Here is an 11554-nt window from a genome sequence, read left to right as displayed (position 1 = left end):
AGAAAAGGACCGTTCATTTGTTTTTAAGTGTGAACAAGCGTTATGCAGGACTCAGTGTAGTGGCATTTAAATTCCATTCTGCCATGGGCAACATGCTGCAAGAGATTAGGAACAAGCTGTACATGGAAATATGAACTGATCTGAAGTGTTTCCAGTTCTGATTTCTGGTGAAATGAAACCAGTCTGATGATGTATATTTTGTTTGATGGATTTTGACTAGCAGAATATGTTTTATCATACAGACTCTGCTTGATAAATACAGTAGTTTATTACAATACTCAAAATACTGCAGAGGGAAACATATTGCACTGTATATTGTACAAAAATGTAAGAATTTCAGAATAAAAGCTTCCAAACAAGGCGCTGTACACTGGTATGTGTTTTTCTGTCCAGTCCGTTCAGCAGCTGTTGTCCATCTGCACAAACGGCAAGTTCAACTCCTTTTGTTTATGTCTTCTCATCCCTCCTCTCTGCCTTGTAAAGAATTTAAACAAACCTAAGCCGACACCTAGACTCACAGAATACACACACACTGAGCAAAGTCCTGTTACTGGAAAAGTCACTTTTATCCTCTCCTGTTTTGGTAATGGAAACCCTCATGCATAGCAATTTCTGAACCTTGAAGTTAAGGACAGAAAATCCTTGTGGGGCTGCTTGTTGGTGTTTCAGATAATCCAGATGCAGCCTGCAACTAATGACTAATGAACTCAGCTTGGCAGCATTTGCTTCCAAATAAAATAAAATGCAATTATGTATAGCTGACCTGAAGTTTTGACTTGTGCAGATGTCTCCTCCCGTGATGACATTACCTAAAAATGACCCCACCTGATGTGAACCGGAGCCAGACAGACAGTCCTTCCCGCTTATTTGAATAAAGACTGTGCAATGTTACTATTGGCTGCAACACTGTGAAAGACAGAGAAATAAGGAAGATGGAACAAAGAGAAGAGAGTGGGATAGAGATCAAGAAAAAGGTGCTGACAGAATAATGAGAGAGGCTGCCACAGTAGACAAATTACTACCATATCATCCAGTAGGGGTTTTCCTTTAACATGTGCTCCCTTTGGGTCTTAGCTCTCTCTCTGTGTGTGTGTGTGTGTGTGTGTGTCTGACCCAGTTGTTTGAGTGTGTGTGTGGTGTTTTCCAGTCTTGCCAAGACATATTGTCATAGCAGAGTGCCAGATTACTTCAGTGGGACAGACAGAGGACGCAGCTGTTTGTCCTTATACAGACAAAACTCCACATTAAAACGGTGTCACTGAGCTCCAATCAAAACACAAAGACTTCCGGTTGAAATTAGAGACATATCTGCATCAAATATATTAATCTGCAATGCAATATATACAGTACATTTCCCATAAGGTCTTCATGTTTACATCGAGGACGAGTTCAGCTCCCGTTCAAGCCATGGACCAATGAATGTATCACCATCTAGAGGCCAAATTAAGTCAAGTCTGTTTTGATTGTGATTCCCTAATGGACCACTAGATGGCGTGTTGGATATAACAATAAGCTCCTGACGTGGCAACTGATGCTCAGATCATAAGACTACTGCATGTGTGAAGTATAGCTACTGAAGCCGTTAGAAACCAGAGCTATATGCAGCTCTGGTTTCTAAGTAGAGGGCACTGCTAAACATCTAAAACCACATGAAGGACCATTATGGATGTTATAATCACAAGCAGTTTGTCTCCAAGCTTTACTGTCTTCCCCTAAACAAAATCTTGTTGTAATGGGTTGCACACAAACCTTTTGTAAACCCTGTCTCTATTATCATAAGCAGACCTAACATTTTATTATCTGTAAGACTTATGTGATCAGCAAACTTGAGTGGAAGGTTTTCTGTAGTGCACAGAACCAAGTGCTGCTTACGGGGTAGATGATCATGAGTATGCTATTAGAAGCTGATGTGCTGAAGTGACCCATATTCACCAAACTGATCATTATGGATTGAAGGTAATTTACAGTAATAACCAGATGTCACTGAAGATTTGCGTATGAGTTTGTAGACTCTTGTGGAGACTTTTGTACCACCCATATATGTTCCGTCTCCTGTCGTTGCTAGTTATACATTAAGGAGGACTCAGCTCATTTTTACACAAAAACGTCAGTTTAGTATTCACGAAGAGCACTACTCAGTCTTTGAAAACAGTTGTATATATGTTGTAAACAGCATGTATATCCTCCTCTGAAGGAGCTTTGTCAGGTCTGAGAAAATAACCCTGATGATGTCATTTCATTTTGGGCACGGCGACTACACATTTATGACAGAAAGCCTGCATTACAAACTGGAGGTTTGGAGTTTGATGGACAAGGGCATTTACCGGTCAGGGAGGGTCTAACAAAAAGCTGGGATCCAGCATTGTTGGAGTTTGACCCGTAGTACACGCTAAAATTCAGGATATCTCGGCCTCTGCTGCTTTAATTCTGAGTACTCAGAGTACTCCTTTAAATTGTAACCATTTATCCACATACTATATTGGCCTTTTAAGGGGCTGCATTTTTCCGTCAACATCTATGCTATGTGCTATATTAGGGATTTAAAGGCCCTTATAATCTATTTTTTTAAACCAACCTCTTGCTATCAGTGATGGAGTCCCACATGACCGCATCATTTTCTGCCAACGTTAGAACAGTTTTGGTGATTTTACATGAGAGATTTCTGTATTTTTATTTTTCTCTGTGCTCCACTCACAGTCTTGAAGTGGGCGGGACTCACTTGGAAAAAGGTGATGTCACACATCCCTTTGTACCGATTTAGTAACATTTGAATTGAACTCTGATGACAGCTGTGGGATTGTTGCTTAGGTTGCCTGCACTGTCATTCAAATCTGATCAAAACACGCCCACACAGTTTCTGATAAAGCAGATTAGCTTAGCTTTATTTGTTTTGGACTGTTGAACTGTTAATAAATACTAAATGAAGCACAGCGTTAGTTCATGCAGAGCACTTCAGTAGCGCTTGTATTGGCTGAATGGCATCAGCTGTTTTCAATATGCTTTTACAATGATTGGCTCAATCACACAGTGTAAAGTGCCAACATTACAACCTGACCCAATCACTGTTTACTCGGCTGATGATGCTCATGCCAGTGCTGTTTGCTGCAGCAGCTTCCTGCCGCACCTCAACCTCCTCCTTATGTGGTATTCCATACTGTTGATTTGACTAAGATTTGATGTTCATGTATGTGTTTATTATGGGATTAGCTTCACCAGCAGATTCCTTGTCACTGCTCTGATTAATTGAGAGCTCCCTCAAACAGCAGAGCCTTTCTTACCAAATCTACTTGTATAACCACTTGCTATAAATGGTCAGCTCCTTGACGCAAGTGTTTCTAACTGATCTACGGATTTATGTTTGGTTTTTTTCAAACTTTGATTTTTTCGCATTTGTCACAAGTCATGAATATTCAATGTTTTAGAAAAATACTTGAAATTTGAATTCAAGTTTTCATGGGCTTTAAGAACACAAATTCAAACTCACTTGTGTTCATCTGGCCTTTATGCATCCTTGTTTCTCATATCCACTTCTCACCTTCTATCTGTTTTATTCTTCTCTGGTTGTCCCTGCACTAGTCTTTCATTCTTATTTTTCATGCCAGTAATACTGAGGGGGCCCACCCAAGCTGTTAGCCCCGCTCTATGACGGGAATAGGCTGGGTAGGGTCCAGGAACCTTGGACCTCCAGGAAGGGCATCCATAGGGAATAATGGACCTTCAGCTCAGTCACGTGTTCTCATTTGTTTATCGTTCAGAGAAAGGGAGAGAGATAAAGAGATAAAGACTGACAGACATTAATATAGTAGGGCACAATCATAATGCCCTATATAATGTCAACCTGTGAGTCATCTGTGACCTCAGAACCTGATGACATTCTGAGTGCCATCAGCGGCGCGTAATGGATGCTAATCAGTGTCATCTCTCGGCTGTTTGCAAACACACACACACACACATGCATTTTATGTGTCACTCAAATTAACCTTAGATGGAAGCTCATCTAAGCTTCCATCTAAGGTTAGTTGATACAAACACTGCGCTGACAATCTCTAATAATAAAGAAAACCCTCCTGGTTTTGCATGTGGTGGAAAGTACATTTACTCAAGTACTTTACTTCAGTACAATTTTGGTGCACTTTACTGGAGTATTTCCATGTTACGCTACTTTATACTTCCACTCTACTACATTTATGTGACAGCTATAGTTACTAGTTACTTTTCAGATTCAGGTTACACAAAGAAATTATGATGTATTATTATAGATTAAGTTACCCAGCAGTATATAATACATTGAAATTAGCTCCACATTTACGAGCAGCATCATTAATCCAACAATACAAATGGACCCTTCTGCGTAATGTGTACTTTGGTACATTAAGTATATTTTGATGTTAATATTTTAGTACTTTAGTACTTGTGTGAGTGTTTCTGCAGTGTGGTATATACTACTAAAAGATCTGAGTACTTCTTCCACCAGTGGATTTTGGAAGTGTGTGTGTGTGTGTGTGTGTGTGTGTGTGTGTGTGGGGGGGGGTTCTCATATGGTCAAGGGAGTGAGTAACGCAAGACTGGGAAATGTTCCAAGAAGAAATTTCAAAACAATAAATTTACAGTATGTGGCTTCAATAGAATCTCTAGCAGTTAAGAGACTACGTTCGCAGTAAAGTTGTGAGTTGCAGGAACTTTGGACGCACAAACTGCAGACTGGGGCATCTGGTGTGGCAGCAGAGCTACAGACAGATTGGAGTCAATTAAAAAAAAACATGTTAAACTGTGGCATTACAGTAGTACAGGCCCTAACTACTTCCATCTATCTGGAATCCAACTCTCACTGTATGACTCACCGCCTTACTGACCAAAACTACTGTGGGCAACTTAGTGTATGAAGAGAGAAGAGAAGAGAAGAGAAGAGAACCTTTGAACAGACTTTTGGAGAGAAAATCTGAAAATCTGAGAAAGTCTTTCAACCCACCACACACACACAGACACCCACGCAAACTTAGCACACAGTACAATACAGCTTAGGGCAACATCTCCCCCACAATGAGGCTCCACAACTGGACAATTAGTCCTGGAGAAAGCTAAGTGGATCCACGTGTGGTAGTGTTGAGAATTCTGCCTGGAATATATAAACTGCGCCTCCACCTCTGCAAATGTGATAGAATAGATCATGATACGTTCAAGTGCAAAGCTGCACATGCAAGGATCGTCTGTGTATCTCCTTGTGATAGCTATGACACAGAATATTTCATGTCCCAAAGTTACCACATTGTTTGTGAAAATTTAATGAGGACTGGAATTCCAGGCATTCCTAGCAAAGTATTTGTTTTTACTGAGTTTTTCTCTGGAAATGATCCGTCTGTTGTTGTTGAACTGAAGTGAGACAGTGGATGACTCCTCTTTTGTTTTGTGCCTCGCTCTTTGTCCTATCAAAAAAGAAAGAAAGGGGTGATAATACAAAAAACGACAATAGAGGGATCTCATTCATACATACCATGCACAGATATTTTTACACTTTTTTCAGCCCCTCTCTCTGTCTGTCTCATCCTTCTTTGTCTACTTGTAGTTTCTTGCTTCCATGCCTGGTCTATTCATTCACACGTCTCATACTGTATTATAAGTAGCTATAATCAATATTTCTATATAAACAATGGATTACATGACATCACTTGTATGTCAAAGGTGTCGCTCACAGTGATGAACGAAGAGAATTATCCACTGATTCTGGAGTTCCCCTCAGCGCCACAGAGCTTCATAGCAACTTTCAGCTCATTGTTTTGGTTTTCTGGCCCACAACTTTATTGTTTTGGTTCACTCTCACGGCTCTCGAAGCAGCGTCAGCGTCATTGCTGTTACCTGCCCAGCACCAAACAGAAGACAGACACAGTTAGCGACTAGCTAACGAGCAGGTGAACACATCTAGCAGCTAAAGAGACAGTTATTTATCTCCGGAGTTGGTGGAGACCAAAACAGGGCTAAAAGGAGAGTGAATATTGGACTTACCCAGCCCCCCCCAACCCCCTTTTTGCTCTCTTCCTCTGAATACAGGAATTACTGGGGGCAAGTTGTGGTTTTACAGAAGGTTCCATACTGTAACTATTGATTTGCGACCAGCGGCCAAGAGCAGTGACTTCCTGGAGTCTTGTAATTAAATCAATGTAATGTAGGCCTGATGTAAAACCACAAATGATCATTTTTACATTTCTGTTTGTGTGCAGATCAACATGTTAAATAGTGAACTTGAGAGGTGTTAGTAGGTCGATTTTTTTAACTTTAACTTTTTAACTGACAGAGAGTCAGGTTTAGTGTGTCTGAGTTAAGTTCAGAGACTTCCACAGTGTGGGGGCTCTGAAAGCCAGATCACCTTTTGTCACAAACCGTGACCTGGGAGTGACCAGCAGGGAAAAATTAGTAGTAGAGAGGGCACATACCAGGTCAATAAATCAGAGATTAATTTAGGAGCTTAAAAGTGAGCAATAACATCTTAAAATCAATTCAAAATCGAACAGGGAGCCAGTGTAGGGAGGCGTGCAGGGGTGATGTGATCGTGGCTGTTTGTCCTGGTAAGCTGGAGATGGTGGAGGGAGCCCTGGCTGGATTTTGTAGATCAGTAATTGATAAAAATGATAATCTTGAGCTGGAAGAAACATGACTGAAAAACATGTTTGACTCGGTCATCAAAGTTAGCCCTAGATTCCTAGCAGCCTGCTTATTATTGTTTGACAGGCCGCCAAGATTATCACAAAAAGAGCTGATGGACTTTGCGGGACCGAACAGACTGACCAGACTTCATCATTAAATTTAAGGACATTCTGGAACATCCAGGATTTAATATCAGGGAGGCAAATTGTGAGATTATCGGCATATATGTATAACTGAGTGTCGTCAGCATAAAAATGGAAAAGCACATCATGATTTTGAATAACCTGGCCATGAGGCAGCATGTATATAGAAAACAGAAGCCATATTTCCCAAAATGTTGAACTATTCCTTTGAGATTAAAGTATTTCTGTCATGCTCTGAGCAAAACTGTTGAGCAAATCTCTTTTAGAACAGAGACAGAAGCCGGCGCTTTGCTGTGGTTTTACACAAATTCCTCAGTACTGGATGGCCTCATACACACCCTGCTGAGGAAATGAGACACACACACACACACACACACTTAAGTGAGCCCAGAAATTCTTTTGTCAGGGCTTCAGTGATAGTTAAATCCTGTGAGCCCTTCCTCTGTCTCTCAACTCCCTCTTTCTGGCAGACTGCTGACTCACTCTCTCTCTCTCTCTCTCTCTCTCTCTGTGTCTCTATGTCTCTCTTTCGTCATAAATCCAGTCTGCAGCCTTTTCCCTCAACTCCTCTTCTTTCTTACTCATGCATTTCTTGGGATTTTGAATAATTCAGCTGCATTTCCACATCTTGTGACCTGTGTGTGTGTGTGTGTCGTAAAGGCAATATTATTGCAAGTGTAAGTGTTGGTTAAGTTCATGGATTGTGTGTGTGGGTGTGTGTCACCAGTCCTAATCTCCCCTCCTGCCTGTGCAGTTTATTTAGTGTTTGAAGAAACAGAGTAATTGCCTTGTACTGTAGCTGTACAGTTAAGTCTCTTAATGAGAATATTGCCTGCTGTGATAGAGGCCCAGTATTATGTGGATAAACTGGGCTCACACATGGAAACCAGCTTTTCACTGTAGCTGGAAAAGTTTCCATTAGTCTTGAATATTTAGATATTTTTTTTGCTTATGTCTTACTTTGTTTACCCCGACAGTCTTTGTTGTCACCACCATCAGAGGTGGTGGGTGGCGTTCAGAGGCAAAATAATGCAGCTTATGTGGAATACAGCGTCCAGCAGTCTCCTTTTCGCATTTTAAAAGCAGAAAAAGAGACGTCTGGGGCGCACATTTTTGAAAATAAACAACATGCCGGCCAAGGGAAGTAGAAACTGTAATCTTGGATAACTGCAAAGTAGAGAACCACATGTTCTTTAATGGCCTGAGCGGCAGCCAAAATCATATCTAAAAACAAGAAGCTCCACACTGCACTGCCAAGTACAAAATGAACCCAAAGGACAGTTAACTAGGAGAACGCGGCCTATGAACAAATACAATACTGTTTTTGACTTATACTAATACATTTCTTTTTCCCAATATAGGATGTAAAGTTGGGCTGTCGATTGGTTGGTTGGTCCATCAAAACTGTTTTCCTATCAGGGGATTTCATGTTAACAGTTTGCAGTTCAATTAAAAATACTTTATTCGTCCCTCAAGGTGCATTTGAGGAAATCGAGTCTTCAAACACAAGTACACAAAGCAATTCATTTACACATAATATAAGAAATGTGACAATGTTAGAAAGAGTTGAAATGCACACGGGTTAATGGCCAATCAGTAACTGTCCAACATCATAATGGCACATTATGTCAAAAAGTGTCAAAGTGCAAGTGCATTTATCAATATATACACAAGGTAAACGGACCATTTCTTGTACTGTGGCTGTTTAATGGCTTCTGGAACTCTTGTTTCATACGCAGGCGACCTGAAATGCATTCCTGATGGCAGCAGCTTAAAGTAGTCAGACATGTGTGGGGGAGTGGATAAGATGCTTTTTTGTGGACTAATTCAATATTAAGATGTGCAAGGGATCTTTGTGTTTTGCCAATATTTTCAGAGCTGAGGCTAACAACACCAGCTAAAAAATACTTCCAATAACAGAGGAATAAAGGAGTTTAGTTTACGTAGGCAGTAGAGGCGCTGCTGAGCCTTTTTCACAGTGACATCTGTATTTTCACTTCATCTCAATCTGTCATCATACTGGGCTGTGGTGGCCAACAGGGTGGGGCCACACCTTGGCCCTGCCATTGCCAAATTGCCTAGAAATTTAGTAAAAATATGATCTCTAGGACGTGACTAGTAATGAAAGCCAAAATTTCGTATCTGGTGATTATCAGAGGAGCTCATCTCCCTCTGAAGCAGCAGCATGAAAAACAAAAACTTTACTGCACAGTACTGGGAAACAACAAAATATCTGATTGCAAAAACACAGTATAAAGTGGTTGAATACCAGTTGTAAACATGAACATACACTGACCCAGCAGATTCATTGTAAAAGCCAGCATACTGCAGGCTTCACTGCTAAATACAAACTACAAATGTTCTACATGTGTATGTGAGGAGATAAAAATAATTATAAGAACATGAGTCACAGCACATAAAATTCACATCAGGGATTGATGTTTATACATTGTTAATATACTCTGCAGAAAAAAAAGTGAAGAAGTAAAATATTAATAGTTATTTTAAATTAAATTCATATTATTGATATGAGGGGCTTTTCATATCGAGGTGTGCATGCTCAAAGTGGAAAATTGGTCACAGATGACCTGATCTATGTGACAACCATGTTTCCTTCTTAACGCTGTTAAAATGCTCACTCAGGTTAGACCGACATTGTTCATGTTATCATGAAATGAGTGAAAAAAGTGCCTCTCACCTACAGCATCACACTCATTCCCCGGTCAGGCTCCCATACAGTTAGCACGTGACTGAGAGTGAGACGAAGTGGTGGAGAGAGGCGGGGAGGGAAAGAGAGAGTGACGGAGAGCGTGGATGAAAGTGAGTGTATGTGTGTGTGTGTCTGGACATGTGAGTGTCTGCGCGAGTTAGCGTTAGTGTGTGGAGCGTTTGCTCTGTAGCTCACAGGGCTAAGACCTATTTATACACCCAAACTCCCACGCTCCAGAAACCCTCACCCATGACATTTGTTTCCATTCTTTCTCTTCCTCACATCATCTTCTCATCTTTTTTCATCACATCTCTTATTCTTCTCTCATCACCATCATCACTGGAACTGGACAGGTACTAACTGCAGAGGGGCATGCTGCCTTCACCTCGGCAAAATGCCTCGCTCTCAGACCTTTCAAGTGTACAATTGAAGTGAATGGGGCAGGCAGATCAGGGTCACAGCTGCCAAAAAGGTGTGATTCTCGCCTCTCAGTCACTGGGAGCCTTTAGTAGCACTAAAGAGCTGCGCCCAGGGGTGAAGACTGTTAAGGATGCATTCAAATGTCAGTTTAAAATAGACACCTTCTTCACAAAACTCACCTGCGGGGAAGCAAGCCTCAGCAGGATGGCCGAGGCTGGCTTGCGGGAGTGAGGGGATGGAGTGAGGGGGAGGGATGGAGTGAGGGCAGATGGATGCATGAACTGGTGGACAGAGAGTGAAATCATTTTCTAGCTCAAAGGGAAAGGAACAGAGGCATAGTTAAGGTGATGAGAGAGCTCCATATTGTGTTGCCGGCCGTGGGAATTGTGGTGTTATGTAATGGCACACACACTCGCAGCACATACACAGAGTCATAGAGCCAGGGGCAGCGGCTTATAGGGGGAAGTCGGACGGACCCCTCGTCTCCTAACGGTACGTCTTAAGTGCTTCTGCCATCAGCGTTCTGCTGCTTGCATAACAGCCTCTCCAGCCCTGGGAACCCAGAGAAAACACGTGACCACTGAGAGGGTTCCTCTCAGCTGAGGGGTGATTTCTCATTCCCTCTCTCCCTCCTTTTCTACCTCTTTTTTCTCTCTCTCTCTCTCTCTCTCTCTCTCTCTCTCTCTTTCTCCTTAGTAACAATGGGGGTTTTCCCTTCATAACAGAATAGCCATTAAGTTCACATGCTCAGGGACGGCATATTAAGCATATTATTGCACATACTGTAAATGTGATCTTCTCAGAACCCGTTAATGAAGATAAATGGAATAATCTGGGGACAGCAGGGATAAACAACATATGGTGAGAGCTGCCGGGAGGAAAAGCAACGCAGCCCACCTTCATGCCCATAGACAAACAAATATAATGTGTACATACTGAGGAAAAAGCTGCCCATGCATTCACACTCATGAGCTCACTCGTGCGCGCAGAGGTGAAAATTAAGGACGATTTAAAATTCCTCAATGAAAACAAATCAAATAAAGTAAAACACAGTACACATTGTTTATATTGTTACATATCCTCTAACCCTAACAAAGCACTTATTTTAACCCAAACCATGATCTTAACCATGGCGTTGTCACATCATGATACAGATTTCTTTTCCAACAGAAAAAGGCACAGACATGAAATGATGCTCTCCTGCCGATCGAGGCGACAGACCAGAAAACGCTTTGTTGTTCAGCGCATGGGCAAACACAGTCTTTTGTCCAATGAATTCAGTTATCAAAGACAACAAGCTTAATAACCGTCCTTTTAACATGTGTTTTTCATTGAATTATGCATGCAGACAAAGGAAAGACATAAAACAATGTGCATTGTATTTCACTTTATTTCTTTTTATGTAGTCATTTTAAATCTTCCATAGAAAACACACATGGATGCACAAACAATCACTTCAAGATAATTTCCAACAGCTTGTTATTGTGATAGATTTTAGGTTTTTGTATTATTATTATTATGAAAACCCATTAGCATTATGGATTAGACATTCTGGGGAGGCAATTGTAGGCATCATCCATGTTTCTCTCATCTATCTGTCCTGCACACGTCCCTCCTCCCCCTTTATCCATTTTTCTCTCCA

Source organism: Enoplosus armatus, chromosome 2, assembly GCF_043641665.1.
Source record: "Enoplosus armatus isolate fEnoArm2 chromosome 2, fEnoArm2.hap1, whole genome shotgun sequence".
NCBI lineage: Eukaryota > Metazoa > Chordata > Actinopteri > Centrarchiformes > Enoplosidae > Enoplosus > Enoplosus armatus.
This window is presented reverse-complemented; position numbering follows the sequence as displayed.